Source organism: Archocentrus centrarchus, chromosome 21 (genome assembly GCF_007364275.1).
Source record: "Archocentrus centrarchus isolate MPI-CPG fArcCen1 chromosome 21, fArcCen1, whole genome shotgun sequence".
NCBI lineage: Eukaryota > Metazoa > Chordata > Actinopteri > Cichliformes > Cichlidae > Archocentrus > Archocentrus centrarchus.
This window is the reverse complement of record NC_044366.1, coordinates 7,680,074-7,700,340: the sequence shown is the minus strand read 5'-3', so window position 1 is coordinate 7,700,340 and position 20,267 is coordinate 7,680,074. Positions and strand designations below refer to the sequence as shown.

The 20,267-nt window shown below is 41.8% G+C and overlaps 1 protein-coding gene across 1 annotated transcript in view; it reads right to left on the bottom strand.

Moving 5' to 3' along the window:
• The window catches only part of hdac4 (histone deacetylase 4), a 124,636-nt gene extending 113,569 nt beyond the window's left edge, over positions 1-11,067 (bottom strand). The window contains exon 1 of the mRNA XM_030757903.1: positions 10,963-11,067. The gene's annotated coding sequence lies outside the window, so the exon portion shown is untranslated. The remainder of the gene's footprint in view (positions 1-10,962) is intronic.
• Between the last annotated feature and the right edge of the window lie 9,200 nt (positions 11,068-20,267).

Sequence of the window (20,267 nt, the reverse complement as noted above, 5' to 3'; positions counted from 1 at the left end):
TGTTATGTATGGGCCTTAACGGTCCAGGCCTACCTAATAAACTGTGCCCCCTCAGCTGAATTCTACTGACACACTTCAACTGTACTAGTTGTAGTGTACTAAGTTGTACTAATTTATACAATTTGGTAATGAAAAACTTAAACACCCATATTGCAAAAAAGTTACTGTAGTGCGAGCACAGTTTAGTTATTCAGTTCACAGTAAGCTTGTGTTTCTGCAGCAATCATAACCAGCATGACTGAGGACACTGAGCAGATAGGTCTATGCAGATCAGACTTTGGGAAGTACCCCTCATGTCTCTGAAACTAAAAAGAGGTTATTCATCAGCTTGTGCAGCTAGTTTTAAAGCATGACCCTACTAGAAAATTGTAAAACAAATGGAAATGTGCCCACAGTCAGCTTTCCTAGTGTGTGGTGAGTTCATTAATCCAGTTCTGCACCTAGAGAAGAGATAAGTATCACTGAGGAAAACACTTTTTCCAAAACTCCTGGAATTGTCATCGCTTTGAAAAGGTACATCATGCTCATAAGAATTAGAGCCTGTCCTCCATTTTTTCAAAGTATATAAATTCCCAAACTGTTCTCCTTCCACTTTATCTGTCACAATTAACTGTTAATTCTTATTTTGGTAGTGGTTTTTTTTCACTGTGGGCAGGTTCTTAGAAGCTAAATCAGCATCTCCATAAAGCTTGTCAGCAGATGGAAGCATGGAATACTCTAAACTCTCTTGGTAGACAGCTGAGTGGACTTTGGACTTAGTAAAACACAGTGGACCAACCAACACAAACACCAGAAGATGACACCCCAAAGTATTACAGATACTTTACACTGGACTTCAAATACCTTGGATTCTGTTTGTCTTTACTTTTCCTCCACACTAGGAGCTTGATTTCCAAATGAAACGCAAAATTTACTTTCATCTGAAAAGAGGACGTTGGACCACTGAGGAGTAGTCCAGTTCTTTTTCTCCTTTGCCCAGGTAAGATGCTTCTGGCATTATTTTGTGTTCAGGAGTGGATGGATATTTGGAATGCAACAGTTGGAGCTCCTTTCCTGAAGAAGTCTTTGCAAGACTGCTCTTGAGACACTGATGCGAGCCTCAGTCCAATCCTCGTTAAGTTCTCCCAAGTTCTTAAATCATCTTTTCTTGACAATTCTATTAAGGCCGTGCTCCTTCCTGTTGCTTGTGCACCTTTTACTAACACACTTTTCCCTTCCAATCAACTTTCCATATGCTTCATACAGCACTCTGCAGCTTTTCAGCAATGACCTTCTGTGGCTTACCCTCCTTGTGGAGGGTGTCAATGATTGTCATCTGGACAACTGTCAAGTTAGAAGTCTTCCCTAGTATTGTGATTGCATGTACTGAACTAGACAGAGATACACAGTATTTAAACTATGTGAATAGTAATTTATTCAAACTCAAACTTAAATATTCTAATAATTTAAATAATTTAAGATAGTAGATTTCAGATTTTCATGACCTATAAATTATAATATTCACATTTAAAACAAAAAAGGGTTAGAAATATTAAAATGTACATGTTTTATATTACATACATTACATAATTATGTATATTATATCAGCATGTTTAAGTTAATAATCTGAAGTTAATCTGATTCAAATTTTTTGATGCACTAATAATTAATGTAGCATCACAATTTGGTGATCTGGCCCCATCATTCCAGCTTCCACCTGTAGAAGATGTAATGTCAGTAAAGTCAGAGATGACTGACTGTAGTGTCTCCAAGGAAAATAATAGCTGTCATTGCTTTGTTTGTCAAAAACCTTATTTTGTAAGCTGGGTAAATGACTCTACCCAATATTCCATAATAAAATGCAAATAAACATGTTGATGAAATGACTGAAACTAAAATCGTGAGACCTGTTACCCGAGTTGTACACAAATTCAAATAACATCATGAATATTGCTTTAAAAAAAAAAATCTTTCACATGAAGTCAGTTTAAAATGCTTTAATAAATGTGGCTATGCTGAATGCCTGATTTTCATTTTGAAGCTTTGGTAAAAATTATCAGTGAACATTCAAACTTGAGTGGTGGGGTCACGGTTAAAACACAGTGTGTTATTTCTAAATAGCATACAGTTTTATGTTACGTCTATTCATGTACTGACTCATGTTCAGTGACTTTTTTGATTACTGGGTTCACGTCACAAAACACTGGAATTCATCTAAATGTCAAATAAAATATCCAGATATGCATAAACAGAGGTGGGTGAAGCACACCAGCTAAATGCCTGAAAATTCACTTTTTCTGCACACTCTACCAATGGTTCACTCAACCGGAAGCAATTATTTCCATGTTCATTTGGTTTTCTAAATTAATAGTTTGAGGAAATCAAAATGAATTCAAACACTCAACAAGGAGAATCCGAACTAAAACTCCCATCATATGAACAGATAGGTTACTAACAGCAGCAACAACAACTGCATTTTCTGACAAAAAGGTGCATAAATGGTTATTTACACAAAAGGTTGAGTGTGCAGGTCTGTGCATCACAGGTACCACAGCTTGTACACAACACTGCAGTGCTATTAATAGACTCAATCAGTGGAACATAAACATGTGCACTAACAAGGATGCTTTTCCAAACTGCAAACCTCTTAATAACTGATTTTTGAGCGCTGGGATGGGTTCAAAGTCAGGACAAGGTCCTGGAAAAAACACAAAAGAACTAATACGGGTTTATTATTAGAGTTGTGAGGCACCAACAGGGTGGAAAGGGCTGAATTGTGGGAGAATAATTCACAGCCATGAACTCACTGGGTGACCACAAGAATTCATCAAGCCTCAAAATCACATCAGTTGAGGATGAGAGCTTTTGTATAGCTGCCCATTACAATCCCAGCATTATTTTTGCTGCTTTGATTCTCTGTCTACTTTTACTGCTTTTCTGGCCAAGAGCCAACATCCTTTCTTTGTTTAACTTGTGAAACAGTGAGTCAAATGAGAGAAATGATATTACTATATATTATTTGCTATTTGATTAAACTGAAATTTAAATCTATACTAATGAACAAGTCTAAAATTAACTAAACACTCTTTTATTAGCTTTAGAGAAATCCAAGCATCCACAATTGTCTTTCCTTGCAGGTTAACATCAAAATGCCTGGACTGACTGTGGTTAAGGAGTGATCCAGTCAAGTGCACCTGGATTTTAATTTTTTTTTCTAGATTAAAAAAAACAACCAGACTGTGGCGGTTTTAGGAGATCACACCTGCCCAACATCCAGCGGGAAGAAAAAAAAAAAAAAAGACAAAAATTCAACAGCCGTGGGTTTTTTTTGTTTTGTTTTTAAATAAAGACTAGAATCATATAAACAACAATATCAGCGACAATACTATCCATCCATCCATTCTCTTCCGCTTATCCGGGGCCGGGTCGCGGGGGCAGGAGCCTAAGCAGAGAAGCCCAGGCTTCCCTCTCCCCAGCCTCCTCCTCCAGCTCATCCGGGGGGACCCCAAAGCGTTCCCAGGTCAGCCGAGAGATATAATCTCTCCAGCGTGTCCTGGGTCTACCACGGGGCCTCCTCCTGGTGGGACATGCCCGGAACACCTCACCCAGGAGGCGGCCAGGAGGCATCCTAATCAGATGCCCGAGCCACTTCAACTGGCTCCTTTCGATGTGGAGGAGCAGCGGCTCTACTCTGAGCCTCTCCTGGATGGCTGCACTCCTCACCTTATCTCTAAGGGAGAGGCCAGCCACCTTTCGAAGGAAACTCATTTCTGCCGCTTGTATTCGCGATCTTATTCTTTCGGTCACTACCCAAAGCTCGTGACCATAGGTGAGGGTAGGAACATAGATCGACCGGTAAATCGAGAGCCTCGCTTTTACACTAAGCTCCCTCTTCACCACGACAGACCGGTGCAGCGTCCGCATCACTGCAGAAGCAGCCCCAATCCGTCTGTCAATCTCCTGTTCCCTTCTCCCATCTTTCGTGAACAAGACCCCGAGATACTTGAACTCCTCCACTTGGGGCAAGAACTCGTTCCTGAGCCGGAGGGGGCGCTCCACCCTTTTCCGGCTGAGGACCATGGCCTCAGACTTAGAGGTGCTGATTCTCATGCCGGCCATTTCACAATACTATTTTTTAGTTAACTGATATAGTGCAAAAATAGAATATATACTAACAAAATTGTAAGGTGTATGTGAGAAAAATAAGATTGCCTTAGGTAGAGCCAAAAAACAAAAAAGACAACAGCATTTGTAGACTGTGTGAGGCAGTGTTGTGACTTGGCTCTGCATTTTTGTAACTGAGCAAACTGATCAAATGTAGGTGAACCTGGCATAGCAGCAGGTGAACCGGTTGTCCACATGCTCCAGGTCATGGTTACAGAAGAAGGATTACAGTTGCAGATGAAGAAGGACTACCGCTGCCAACGTCAGTCCCAGATGGTAGACTTGGAGTAAGTGCAACTGTGAGAGATTCTTCCTGGATAAGCAGATAAATGACACTGAGGAACGCTACAATAGCAACGTGGCCAGCTAGCCAGCCTGTAGGGAAAACACTAATTAGAAAGGGCTGTGACAAAGAGATTGTCTACTAGTAAAGTGATGTCATTCCAACAGACAGATAAAGAAATTAAAATGGAAATTGCTAAGAGGGGTAGCAGAATATGCTGGGACCGACGGTACTATAGTCTGCATTAAACACTAAATGCTCGGGTTTTGTCAGCTTCAATACGATCAGGTGCTGAGAAGCAACTGTCACCATATGCATCTAGTTTTCTAAATGCACAGCGAAACTCATGGAAGTGAGACAAAATCCAACACAAATTGATGGAAATTAAAATCAAAACTACAATAATGAAAAGCAACTGTCACATGCAATTTTTGTTTGATAGATTAATTGCAGTGTGGCCCATGCTGGTTGGGTACACCCAAGACTGCACTGCCATTTATAGAGTCAATCAGTGTAACATAAACAACATGTGAACAAACAGGGGTCCCCTTTCCCCAACTGCCACCCACTTGCTAACCAATTTTAGGGGTTCAAAGTCAGGACAAGCACAAGAGAGCTAAACAGGGTTTATTATTGAAGTTGCGAGGCACCAACAGGGTAAAAGGGGGCTGAATGTTGGAGAATAATCAACAGCAATGAACTCACTGAGTGATCAAAAAGATCAACACAAGGATTCATCAAGCCTTAAATCACATCAATTGAGGCTGAGAGATTCTGTACAGTTGCCCATTGAAAGTTCACAGTCCTTTTTACTGCTTGGAATACTCTGTTTTTCTGGCCAATATCCAGCTTCTTTCTTTTTATAAACTTGCATAACAGTAAGCCAAATGAGGAAAAACAATGTAGTGTAACTGTCTATTGATTGGTTGGTTCGTTTAGATCAGGGGTCTCAAACTCCAGGCCTCGAGGGCCGGTGTCCTGCAGGTTTTAGATGCGTCCCTGATCCAACACACCTGAATCAAATGGCTGAATTACCTCCTCAGTATGCAGTCAAGGGCCGTTTCTCAATAAGCATTCTTGTGCGGACTTCTGTACTCGTGAACTTGTGAAACGTCATCACTCTCAGCCCAAGTACTGTTACAAACCTAAGTAAGCATAAAGGCAAGTTCGCTCAAAATACCCGGATGTGTTCTCGCTCCGCCCCTTTTATCGAGTCTGCATCGGTGGTGCCTCGTGTGGACTTGGTGCAGCCAAGTATCCCAGAATGCATTTCGAACAAAACTCAAAACCAATAATGGCGGATAAAAGTGAGAGTAAATTTTGAAATTTTACCGCTTCTGTGACAGAAAACAGATTTTTACGGTGTTTTCAGGCTGTAGATGTGTAAACATCAAATATCTGCTCACTTTATAAAGATATTGATTGAATTCAAATGTGCTCCGACGTTTTCGGAGATGTCCGTTCCGCTGCTCTAACAGCAGCTGTCCGCTCGCCGGCCGAACGACGGTCGCTGTATGGGAGGAGAACTCCAGAGTGCCGGTGTTACACCAAATTCTGCGACCCATCACAGAGGGATGTACGCTATCACCCCCTGTGGTCGCAGAATATGATGGGTCGCAGAATTTGGTGTAACACCGGCTCATCGTTTCAAAACTCCCGCTGGTTTTCACTGCTGAGTGGAAGTTAAACACAGATATAATACACTCAGATTATCTTTAACGGCTGATGTTTGGTTTATTTCGGCGTTTCAATTGTTCCTGTGCAAATCAATAAAACTGATATTAAAAATATTTTACTCAGGAAGAAACACGAGAGCCTTTTCACCAGGAATGGGAACATCGCATCGGCACGCTGATGCTGTTTATGGAGATCGTGAAGACTGATGACAGGCCTGCTCCAGAGATAATCAAATTATATGTTTTAAAGTGTTAATATTTATTTGACTGTATTCTAAACAAATGTCCGTTGCAAGTGGTGGAAGTGTTCTGGAATAAAAATAATATAATTTTAATATTTGACCTGTTTTTGTAAAGGAAGCAGCAGAGCTGTGTATACATGTTTTTATTCGGAGATGAAGTTTTTAAAACCAAGCAGTTAGTAAATTTAAGCTGGAAGGCAATAGAAATACTGGAGCTGAGTTGTGATGTCATCAAGTACGCTGGTGTTCCAATTGAGAAATAATCCCCCGTACTTGTCAAGTACGCAAGTTCATACGCAAGTTCATACTTGCGTACTTGAGGTTTGAGAAACGGCCAAGTTCTCCAGAGTCCTGCTAACGACTTCTATATTTGACTCAGGTGTGTTGGCTCAGGGACACATCTAAAACCTGCAGGACACCGGCCCACGAGGCCTGGAGTTTGAGACCTCTGGTTTAGATGAAGGATTCATGGGCAGCCGATTTCCCTAAGTGTCATTCAAACTGTATTAGTGTCTTCTTAAACACAGTGTGTAATCAAGAGAAGGATAAAATTAAAGAATAAGTGAACAGACTGAAAACAAAGATACAGTAGTATGCAGAATGGCAGTGAGCTGGTGGAAAGACCTTGCCAAACGGTTTACAAATTCCTGCTGGGTGATTGTGCATTGCTGGGTCCTGTCATTTTATTTGTCTCCGAGTACAACAGTGACATAAATAGAACCCATTAGAATCCATTAGTGTGACAACATCCACAAAATGTCCACAAACAAGCAAACATTCTGAGTGCCAGCTTGTGCTGAATAATAGGAGGAAACTGGAAAAGTCAGACCCAGACCTTCACAAAGCACAATGGAACGACGATAAATGAGCTTATTAATGAGATTAAAAGAGGCAAACTTAGGACACGTAAAACAAGAAAAAAAGAAGTGCTCATGAACTTTGGTAAGGTAATGAAACTTGCGTAGGATATCAAGTTTGACGCATGTACTCCGTACGACGTTAACGCCTACTACTAATATTGGGGCCAAGATGTACAGATGTTATACATCTGCCATATCTTTCCACACTACATCCTTCTTGGTGCGGTGATGACACCAGCTGGAGGAAAAATCATACAAACAAAGCTGCTGCTGCTGCTTCTCAAGCAGATTTTCTTCTTCGTTGGAATCCCAACTATTTTGTTTTGTATGCTTCACTTACATCTATTCAGTTTGAGTTTGTTTTGGTTCTTTCACAAGTGCTGGTTGATCAGCACATCATTTCAGCACTGCATTCCTATTGGTCAGTTAGCAGACAGCAGTCACACTGAAATACATTACATTTCTTGAATTTTGTTCCAGGCTTGGTTGTTTGACAGACCGAGATAACTTTGAACCTCTTTTATTATGTGACTCAGCAACATCAGTTTGGAGCAATAACCAAAAGATCACCATGATTCTGCCCTGGTGGTCATTTTTTGCAGTCTTATAAGATCCTCCTCACTGCTGAAAACCAGCAAGAACGGTTAGTTTGCATTTACCCCAAGTCCAGAGTTATATTCAAAAACAGGACCTTGTCTTACAGACGTCCTCTTCGTCATCACTGTCAAGTAACATCCAAAATCTCGCATAGCAAAGACATGCACATGTTTTTGGACTGTGGAGAAAACACAGGCACAGGGAAACACCCAAATCCCACACAGAAAGGCCCCAGCTGACCAGCTGTGAGGCATCAGTTCTTACCACTGCACTGCCGTGCTGCCCACATCAAAACCCCACATTATACTGTATAATTAGTAATAATTTTGATCCACAAACACTAAAGCTTTAAACGTGAGGCAGTTACTGCAGGTGTTTAAGCCACGCAGAGGTTTGGTTACATGGGAGTAATTTACTCTTAAAAATGTAATTACCAATGATTCAACAACTCTCAATGATCCTTTAATTCCTCGATCCATTGTGTTGTTTAACAGTATGTGTGCCTAAAGCTGTCCAAATCCTCTAATTCAAATGTTCAGGTTACTTTCTGTCAAAAAGTCAGAAAGCAATGCACCTGGTGTGTCTCTGAGGTTACATCTGTGATGCAATTTTTTTCCATCCTATACACAGAAGCAAATGGCACCCGGAACATTTAGTCCGTACAAGGTCTTATTTTGAAATCTGACCAGATCTGTGCAGCAGATCGGTGCTGTTCCTGTATCGTACTTTCTGCCTTCCTCGTCTGCTCTGTGCAACTTCACATGGTTTATGTAAAAAAAAGAAAACTTGTGCTATTTTTTTGGAATGTAGAGCATCTGGCCAAATTGCAAGAACTGTCTTGGGTGGGCCAATCAACTCTGGCAGCCGGATTATGGCCAGAACGCAAAGGGTCACGCTCAGGTTTGCACTAATATTTAACGCGAAGACAGTTTCCTCTGCATCATTACTGGTCTGTAACAACTAAAATCCAGTGCAACAGCAAGACATATTTCACGCTCCATGGAAATTAGAAGAAGTAACTTAAATAATTACTGAAATCACTACTGCACACTACACCCATGTGAACACTTTCTCTTTGCATGTAGAACACAAAATGATTGCAATCACCACATGGAAAAACCAAAAGCAAAACCATTTATTTAAAACATTTCTTATGGTGGCTTTGTATTGCAATCCAAAGAGCCATAATATCCTCTACAGTGGAATTTTAAATGTGGCCAAAGAATAATTATAGCCTGGCAACTCTGGAGTTTTATTAGACGTGTTTTGTTTTGTACAATAAGACTTCACGTGTGCTTTTTAAATGGGACCTCCATCCATCCGTCTTCTCTCACTTATAACACCAATTCCAGTTCAATACTTTTGGACTCGACTAGAGTCTCGTTTCCTCCTCTCTTCAATGTATGATAAATAATCCTCGTTTATCTAACATCGGGCCTTTGTGTAACCTCTCTGTTTATCCAGTGTCTTCAATGAGCCATTTAGCTCCTCTCCCTTTTAAATCAACTTTCTTCTGGTTGGCTGTCCCTCTCAGTCAGAAGGTTTAAAGTGGAGAAGGAAGAGGTCGCTGCTGCTGTGCTCACAGTCAGAGCTGTGTATCTGAGATGACCATATTGAGAATATCTGCTGTCACTGACATCATAAAAGCCAAGAGTGGAAAAACTGTCTGGAACAGATCAATCAGAACAGCCAGAAGCCTGAGCGTCCAGCTCATAGCGATCGTAAATATGCTGATCTCAATTTTTGACACTTTGGCCATGGTTTATATGAGCATCCATCATTGTAAACAATATAAAGCTCCACAGTGCCCCCCCCCCACACACACACACACACCACACACACACCACACACACACACACACACACACACACACACACACACACACACACAAAAAAATCTTTGCATCACCTCTGCTGTAACTTTATTGGATTTATGTCATGATACCATTTGTCATTGTCAAACAACTAAATGCGACCACATGAGGAATTTTTGAAGATGGTTGGACAGTCCCGATAAGAGGGACTAGAAAGGTCTACCTTCTCAACTTAAAGAAATATTAACTATATTCTTAAAGAATATAGCTCTCTGCAGCAACTACAGCTAACAGGCTGCAGACTGTAGAAAGAGATCCTGAAATAATGTAAAGGTTAGACACTGTATTGTCAGTAAAGATCCTGTTTTACATCTTCATCATTCTGGTCTCTGCTGGGAGAACTTGGACATTTCTTTAGTGGGCTGTTGTGACCTTGTTCCCGTGGGGCCTGGAGTTTACAAGCATGCGCCAGCAGTCATCCAGAGCTTGTAATGCTGAGGGAACAGTTTCCATCAGCGCAGGCTTACGGGAGATTTAAGCAGAGCAGAGGCGCAGCCCTGCTGCTGCTGCTCTCCTCTGTTTACACTTCACGAACACACAAGTTTACACCCAAAGCTGCGGCAGCGGCGGTTGAACCTCAGCAGAAACCTCCATCATACAAACACCGCTTTCTCCTCACACTCACAGACACACTAAAACATTACACCGGGACACCCGTGCTGGCCGCATTACTTAAGGAAATAAGGAAACCAAAACGCTTAATTACAAGAACAAAACTTTTTGTATGCTTTAACAGCTCCCCTAAACGCGTGGCTGTTGACAACTGAAAATTCCCCACATCTGGAAACCCTTCCCTATTACCCTCACACTAACTAAGCAATGCGACTATGTAAGGCTCTGGGCTGCAATGAATGAACAGAAAGCAAAAAACAAAGGAAACACATTAATAGCCGCTCCTCGGTTACGGCACCGCGTTTCAGACCACTCTGAAACGAGCGTAAAACCAACTAAACTGAACCGCTCAAGTCACCGAGCAACAATGTTGCACATCACAAACTGTTTATTGTATGTTTGGTTGCTTTAAAAAAAAAATACTACAAACAAACTGAGCAACAATGTTTCTCTTGCGCAACACTTAGATCTTCCTTCAGCTGAGTGTAAGACACCACACAAACTCAGGGAAAAAAGTAAAGATACAGCTACCACACGACTGAAGCTCAGGCTGACTTAGAAGAGAGAAAGCGCAACAACCCGTGAGATAAACATCGCTAACTTTTTGAGTCATGTGCCTCTAAACGTTCAAACCAAACAGAGGAGTTATTTTACAAACAAGGAACGGAAGCACTACCTGAACCGAGCAGGCTTGGCTGCAAACTGCTGCTGGTTTTCTCCCACTGCCTGAGCGCATCCACGGAGCAGGGTTTTAGGACCCGTCGGTACTGTTTTTTAAAAAAAGGAAAAAAAAGCATTCAGCCAAAAGCTCCGCCATACTGAATTAATCACGTGTCAGACAACCGCCTGCATTTCCGTAGGAGGCGGGGTCTACGGGGCAGGATGATTGACAGCTGACAGGAAAGTATTTAAGTGGACACATGATGTTAGACCACCACTCTGATGCACAGGTATGACTCACCAATCCTGTTCTTCATTTAGTACCACATACATTTTTTTTTTTTAATGAATGGGGTATTTTATCTTTTATATTTAATAGTGTTCATTTGATATCCCACTAAATCCACAGCAAATACTTCTCCTTCCTAATTTTGTTTGGAGTAGAATAAATAGTTGAGCAGCTCCGGAAATCTGATTCAAATCTTTAATATTTTTAGGACAACATCAAAGAACAGAGCAAACAAAACACAAGGTTTCTAATGTCACTGAAGAACTCAGCACTGCTTATACTTTAACATATAACACAAACAAACCTCCTTCCTTCTTCTTTTTTTTTTTTTTATAAGGAAAAAAGAAATCCACCCACTGGTGCTGAATGCTGGAATCCCCATGCAACCTCAGTCCGCAGCTTCAGTTGGTTTTCCCAGGCAACTTTTTCCGGGATGACTTTCCCAAACTGCAGATAACATGTGTCAACTTGTCACACGCAGTAGCTGGTTTAATACTTAGGTGGAGAGACATGTGCCAATAGTAGATTTTCCAGAATATTTAGATGATTGTAATTTCCCTCCTGGAAGGGAGCCTTCTAAAACCATATACCCTTCAAATTACACCTTTTACATATACAATACCAGTGTGTCCAGACTTTTCACCAGTGCTGTATATAAAGTTCATATAAGAATGGTCGTTGCACAAGTGCTCCGTCGAATGAAACATTTATACACTAGATACTAATAAAAAAAAACTACCTTAAAGTTCAATATCCATAAAACCTGAGATGAACTTGCAGCTGATATCTGCACACCAGCACAAGGCTAAATACTCATTAGGGTGTAGTGCTCCCGATTCCCCTCGTTTGTTAAAGGAACACTTCTGTAAGGTGAGAAGAGCAACTCCAACAGAGGAGCATGGCCTCTGTCTCATAGTTTCTGTTTTGTTTGCTATTATTAATCCCTGGAGCTGCTTTACTGGCTGCAAACAGACTAAGGCTCAGTTTTAAACAATGTACCAAAATAAGGCAGCAAACAATGAAATATGATTCACCTAATATATAACAAACTACATGCTGATGTTCATCTTATTAAAAAAAATCATTACTGTGGCCTATAGAAGAAATTACAGCATAAAAGAGATGAGTTAATAGCCTTCTATATGTTTGTCACCAGCAGGAAAGTTACACCAATACTGGAACGATTTTTCTTTATCAACCTGTCTACACTCACCAGCCACTTTGTTAGATACACCTATTCAACTACTTATGAATGCAAATATTCAATCAGCAAATCATGTGACAACAACGCAATGTATTCAGGTATTCAGACATGCTCAAGGTGACCAACCATGATGGCTGCTTCCAGAAAGACAATGTGCCATATCACACTGCTCAGATCATCTCAAACTGGTTTTTTAAACATGACAATGAGTTCACTGTACTCAAATGGCCTCCCCAGTCACCAGATTTTAATCCAGTAGAGCTCCTTTGGGATGTGGTGGAACGGGAGATTCACATCATGAATGTGCAGCCAGGAAATCTGGAGCAACTGTGTGATGTTATCATGTCAATACAACCACAATCTGAGGAATTCCAGCACCTTGTTGAATCTATGCCACAAAGAATTAAGGCAGTTCTGAAGGCAAAAAGGGGGTCTGACAAGGTATACCTAATAAATTTGCTGGGGAGTGTGTTTGTCAAGCACTGCAGAAGCTCATACCAGCTGTGGAAAAGAAAACAGTTGTACCCTTTGTCAGCCACACAGACTTCTATTGTCTACAATATAACAATGTTTGCCTACATAGTATATATACAGGGGTTGGACAATGAAACTGAAACACCTGTCATTTTAGTGTGGGAGGTTTCATGGCTAAATTGGACCAGCCTGGTGGCCAATCTTCATTAATTGCACATTGCACCAGTAAGAGCAGACTGTGAAGGTTCAATTAGCAGGGTAAGAGCACAGTTTTGCTCAGAATATTGCAATGCACACAACATTATGGGTGACATACCAGAGTTCAAAAGAGGACAAATTGTTGGTGCACGTCTTGCTGGCGCATCTGTGACCAAGACAGCAAGTCTTTGTGATGTATCAAGAGCCACGGTATCCAGGGTAATGTCAGCATACCACCAAGAAGGACGAACCACATCCAACAGGATTAACTGTGGATGCAAGAGGAAGCTGTCTGAAGGGATGTTCGGGTGCTAACCCGGATTGTATCCAAAAAACATAAAACCACGGCTGCCCAAATCACAGCAGAATTAAATGTGCACCTCAGCTCTCCTGTTTCCACCAAAACTGTCTGTCAGGAGCTCCACAGGGTCAGTATACACAGCTGGGCTGCTATAGCCAAACCTTTGGTCACTCGTGCCAATGCCAAACGTCGGTTTCAATGGTGCAAGGAGCGCAAATCTTGGGCTGTGGACAATGTGAAACATGTATTGTTCTCTGATGAGTCCACCTTTACTGTTTTCCCCACATCCGGGAGAGTTACGGTGTGGAGAAGCCCCAAAGAAGCGTACCACGCAGACTGTTGCATGCCCAGAGTGAAGCATGGGGGTGGATCAGTGATGGTTTGGGCTGCCATATCATGGCGTTCCCTTGGCCCAATACTTGTGCTAGATGGGCGCGTCACTGCCAAGGACTTCCGAACCAATCTGGAGGACCATGTGCATCCAGTGGTTCAAACATTGTATCCTGAAGGCAGTGCCGTGTATCAGGATGACAATGCACCAATACACACAGCAAGACTGGTGAAAGATTGGTTTGATGAACATGAAAGTGAAGTTGAACATCTCCCATTGCTAAATATTATTGAGCCACTTTGGGGTGTTTTGGAGGAGCGAGTCAGGAAACGTTTTCCTCCACCAGCATCACGTCGTGACCTGGCCACTATCCTGCAAGAAGAACGGCTTAAAATCCCTCTGACCACTGTGCAGGACTTGTATATGTCATTCCCAAGACGAATTGACGCTGCATTGGCCGCAAAAGGAGGCCCTACACCATACTAATAAATTATTGTGGTCTAAAACCAGGTGTTTCAGTTTCATTGTCCAACCCCTGTAGGTGAATCTGACATAATTTTTTTATGTTGAATGAGGCATATTGTGGTTATTTCCCCCCTTTTTAATTACATAATGCTAACCAGGTTGTTATAATAAATTTTTTAAATAAAGTTTTCATTCTCAGCACTGTATCCCATAAGTATTTATTATATTATAATAATACTTATAGTGTTTCAGGAAATATTCCCAGTTACTCCTCACTTGTTCCCATTCATTTTATTTCCTTCCACTCTACATACTGTCACAGTCTGCGGACGCAGGCCATGTAAAGTGTGGGGTAGAGAGGACCCAAAAGCAGGATGCATAGGCAAACAGGAATAACTTAAGCTGAGCTGTACTTTATTGCAGGCTGGTGGCATGTAGTATAGGAAACTAATAAACAAAAACTGAGGCCATGAGAATATATATACTCCAAGGAACAAAACCAAGGAGCACTAGAGTCCATAACAACAGTTCTGAGGTCTGCCTGGCCATGGGAGAACATGGAGAACAGGCTTGTCTGCCCAGCCACAGGGTGAGACGCATAAAGAGAGGAAGATGGGGGGCAAAGCAGCTCAGGTGGATGGCAATGACACAGATGGAGGAGCTCTGGAGGATGGCTGCGTGGCCAGCAGCACAGACGGAGGAGCTCTGGAGGACGGTGTGTGGCCAGCGGCAAAGGCTTGCTGGATCCTGACTAGAGGCTGACATTGGCAATGTAGATGGAATGCCTCAGGTGGCCTGCCTGGTGGCTGCTGATGGCAGAGGCGATGCAACACCTCTGGTGGTCGACGTCAGCGACAAGGATCCTCAGGTGGCCTGGCTGGTGGCTGACAACGGCAAAGGCAAAGGCAAAGGAACACCCCTTGTGGTTGGCATAGGCGATGGACCACCTCGGACATGGGCAACATCGGAGTGGTACCCACTGGTGGCTCGGAAGACTCAGGATACAGAGGCTGGGGCTATGCAGGACTCATAACACACACTTATAACACAACAGTCCCAGAAAAGGCTTCATGAGGAGCAACGTAAACAGTCTTCTGAGGTACAGGTGGGGGAACATTTCAGGGAAGTCCAGTTCAGTATCACCAAATAAAATCTCTGGAGAAGTCAGCTCAGAAGCACAGTCAGTTGCCTGAGAGCGTGAAACATGGTTAGCAGTCTCTGAAGCACAAATGGCAACCTCTAATCGGGCTGGCTGAAGAACACACAACTCATTATCAAATTGGGCTGGCTCAACCATACAGAATACTCTTTTTAAAGCTGGTTTTGAACTGTCGGTTCAGCAACAGATAACCCTGACCTTGTATTCACATTATCAAACACAGCTCTCATTATGAATCTGGTATAAATATCTCTGTGTAGGTTCTCAATCATTCAGGTCATAGTAGTCTCTGGAGCTTCTTCAGTTCTCAGAAGAGTTCTCAGATGAGAACTGAAGAAGCCTTTTGGGTGAGAGGTGAAACGTCCAGTCGCCCTTTTTCAAACTCCAGAGACAATCTGGTATAAACGAGAAAACTCTTATCAGCAGGCTCAACCTCCAGAACCACAGTTTTTTTCTTCATTAGAAACAAAGTCAGAAAATTCAGCCCTTTTGGCTTGCTGAGAGGGAGCTGCAGTCATAGACATGGAGAACATGAGAAAAATCATCTTTACTCACTGTAAAGGATGTCATAGACAGCCCAGCGTCTGCGGACGTGAGCTGAGAAACAGTCACTGCCTGAGGTGGGGAACGCCTCCTCCTGGAAGAGGGAGCAGGAGGTGTAATGATGGCCCAGGACCATGACACCTACACCTACAAGTATCAGTATTAAGCAGTGGACTTTATTACCTGATTCATCCAGTAAAATGACACTATGACTCACAGCGTGTAAAATGTTACACAATTCATGAAAAGGTGGCATTGTTAGTTTCCCTTTGATTGTGTAATCTGATGTATTGCTTTCAAAAAATTTTGATAATTTTTGAAGAGCAACATTATTATGAATATAAGCAGCCAGCAACTCTGAAGAGTGTCATTAATTACCAGCGTTTGGGGAATTAACATCAGCAGCAGCTTAAGAAAGAAGCAAAGACATCAATAACAAATGACAGCATGAAAATAAAAATGACACAATGGCAGCAAAAACAAAATGCTCAGTGGGAAAACAGGTTTAATTAGGTGGATAAAATAGAACACTGAGCTGTAAATCACCTCATCCCCTTCAAACACTATTCATCTACTTATTATCCAAACACATTGTCTGGATCTGATTGTGGCTATGAGGCAATAAAGACAGACTTTATTTTTCATGGTCAAAACAGAACCTATGATTTTTTTTTTCTCTTCCATTTAAAGGATGAATTGACTAGGAAGCACGCGTGCAGGCTGAAAGCAAAAGAGAAAAGACAGGAAGATGCTTACTAACGTGCACAGGCTGTGATGAATTGCAGTTATGTGGTAACTTTGTTCTTAAATAACCAACACCCACCAGTACACGGTATGTGGTCATAGCCAGCAGTTGCAGTGATGCAAATACAGCCCAACAATGAACTGTATTACAGTCAGAGTAGAAAGGACACTTGATGCTGCCACAGATGTAGCAGCAGTAAAACTGGGATTACATAAACACCGGCACTCTAGCTTTAAGACTGTGGGCACATGTAAAGAGAAATGAAACAACTCAACCCAGCGGAGCTGTTTGCTAAGGAACACTGACAGCATAATAAGTATCCACTCGCATGGGCCTGTCCACATAAGCAAGTAAAGAAAGCTGATTTGAACAATGATAGGACAGCTCAACCCGGCCACCAGCTTCCACTGACAACATAATAAGTATTCTCCTGAAATTTGTTCATGGCATTACAACACAAGATACATCCAGAGTTTATCTGCTGTAGTGGAAGCAGATATGGCTAACACAAGATGCCACATCAAGCAATTTGATGTAACCAGACAGTTACAAAGAGCTCATTGGGACCATGTTCCTTCATTCATACTATGGCACAGAAGTGCCAAAATCTACTACCCTAAACAATTTAGAAATAAAAATTCTGTATTGCAACATTAATAAAGGATGAGTTGATTGAGGGCTGGCATGCAATGCTGCTGATTCCACAGTATTATAAACCATGTATACATGAGACTAGCGCTCATCCATACTCAATGCTTCCATAGTCAAGCAGCCTCTGTGCCAAAGAATACAGAAGACACCACTATACGCTATATGGATGAAGAGTGTTTGGCCCGTATGTAGTCCACATTAGCAGTTTTGTGTGGTCCACACTGTGGCCTCAGGGTCAGTCTGGCTTCTGCAACTTTCACACTTAAAAAAACAAAAAACTCCATCTAAGTAACTCTCAAGAAGTGGTTTGCCCATTTCTCACCAATAATGTCTTGCAGTGTATCTCGAGCCATGGTCACATTTAAAATGTTCTGCATGCAGACATACTGATGCAGAATGTGGCTATGGATTCACTGAGATGTAAGAGTAAAGAACAATTCCAACAACATGTCATCGTCTGTGTGTGAGAGCTTCTCAAGCGCAGCATCTTTCATCCTCGGGTCGCTGATAGCCTGTTCCATCCCCTGGCCCTCTGAGTACACTCACTTTGATTTTCTGCTGGGATGAGCTCTGCTGCTTCATACCAGACTTTCTTTTCTCAGTGTAATGGAGCAGCATATTCACAGTGTCCTTTAATAGCAAACCAGATGGTGGCTGACATCACTGTTTTCAAGCTCCTGCACATGGACACTGATGTAAAGCAACACATGTAGCTTTTGCTGACCAGTGGCGATAGCAGCCTCTGTGGCTGCAGGTGGTGATCACAGCATTCTGGTGTATTAACTCCTGCTTGGATCCAAGTTTAAGTGGTGAAGGGGACCAGAATGAACTTTTTCAGTGTGCAACTAACACAAAATCAAAATTTTGTTGTTCACAGGCAGCTGAGTGTTATGTGTGCTAAATAAAATTTGTCATTTTACATAATGTTAGATAGCTTTTAACAAAAAGACAGGAGGCTTAGCTGGAGGTGGCAGAGTTGAAGATGCTGAAATTTTCATTGGGAGTGAGCAGGATGGACAAGATTAGAAATGAGTATGTCAGAGGGACAGCTCAGGTTGAGTGGTTTGGAGACAAAGTTAGAGAGGCAAGGCTGAGATGGTTTGGACATGTGCGGAAGAGGGAGGGGGGTATGTTGGAAAAGACCACGGAGAAGATTCATGGCTGCAGTGAAGGAAGACATGCACAGGGTTAGTGTGACAGAAGAGGAAACTAGGGATAGGATGATGGAGCCAGACGATCCAGTGGAGCGACCCTTAAGAGAATCAGCAGAAAGAAGAAGAAGAAGAAGAAGATGATAGCTGTTCTTTGCACGACTCCCCTGGCCATGTTGTCTCCAGATTTGCTGATTTTATACTCGCACAGAGCCAAGATCTTCAGCCTGTACAAAGACTAGAATCCCTCAACAGAAGGATGTAAAGTTGTGCATTAGCAGGATCCTTGTTTCACTAAAAGCAGACAAAAGAGATTGCGTTCCATTTTTGAGTGACAAAGACGAAACAGAAAAATTTGTCTTGCTGAAATCGTGAGCTTGATGCAATACGCAGTGCATTCAAAGCAGAAATGGAAATAGTACACAGCTTCTCTAACTTTCCTCTTACAACCACAGTAGGTGTGGAAGTAAGGATAATTATCAGTTTTTGCATGTTAACGTGGATGGAAATTTTTGCAGTAAAAAATTTTATGTTTGGTGTGTGTGGCATTCTGCTTCTCTACACTGAGGCTTTTAGAAAACCTCGTCCAGTAATGGTCTTCACAGAGAGAGGGAGAGGCTTAACATCTAATTCCACAATGTGTTCAAAATTTGACCATATCAAATATTTGTCTTGACCCAGTACCTGTTGACAGAGTGAAAAGAAACCAAAGATCCCTCAACACCTTTGTGAAAGTTTTTGCTGCCAGAATGACACCATCCGACATAGTTAAGTGACATAAGAGACTCTCTCAAGAGTTTGAATGACAAGAAAATGGGGCAAGAGAGACACTTTTCTCACCTGGGTTGATACTCATCTTGTCACCCTTGTCAGGATGGGAGACAACAGCCTGCGGGCTTTGGAAAAAGAGAATGACACAAAATTGAAGGCTTTTTCAAAAGTTTAGCTCTCTGAAATTTGAATGCAAAAAAGATTCCTAAATACTGTGTGACAAACGTGAATCTCCATAATGAAGATTGTGTTGCTGTGCTATGAAACTTGATATTTTAGTTTTAATTCAACAAAGTGATGTCAGTATAAACCGCCATAAGTGACATTCTTCATAATATCACTTTTTCGTTGTCAGAGACCTGTCAGAGAAATTCACACAAACTCTGGAGCATTACGGATTTGCTTAAAGTTGATATGACATTTTGACTCAACTTTCAGTGGCTAGATAGAAGGCATTGCCTGTAAGCACTGACACGACAAAGACTACCTTGAAAAAGCAGGTGTTTTGGGGGCACAACAACACAATTTTCAAGCCTTATTTGCACCTTTTGCCAGATATGACTCACTGCAACTTTGTCCACTTCACAAAAGTGCAGATGAAATTGAAGGATCACTGATTTTATACTTTACAGGAGATCCAGCACCCATCACAGAGAGAGAAGTATAAAAGGGACATAACGGGACTTGAGACTGAACTGTAATGAACTGTAAACATGGTTAGGGTAAGGGTCAGGGCTAGAGTGTTATATGACATCAAATAGCATGCAGGAAACTGGCAGGAATTCACCACTTCAGATAAAGTCTTTAAAATCAAATTGCTGAGAATCCACAGCTGATCACAAAAACCTCACCACAACTCATAGCAAATGACTCAAAAACAGCCTCACAACTGCAGAGCTACAGAAGTTCACAAGGAGTCCCAAGAGCATTTAGTTTACATGATTGAACCATAAATCATCTACTGCAACAAAAGTGCATGAGTGGTTTCTATTTCTGTCTATAAAAATCATATGCATTCCATCTTCATCATGCAAAAAGC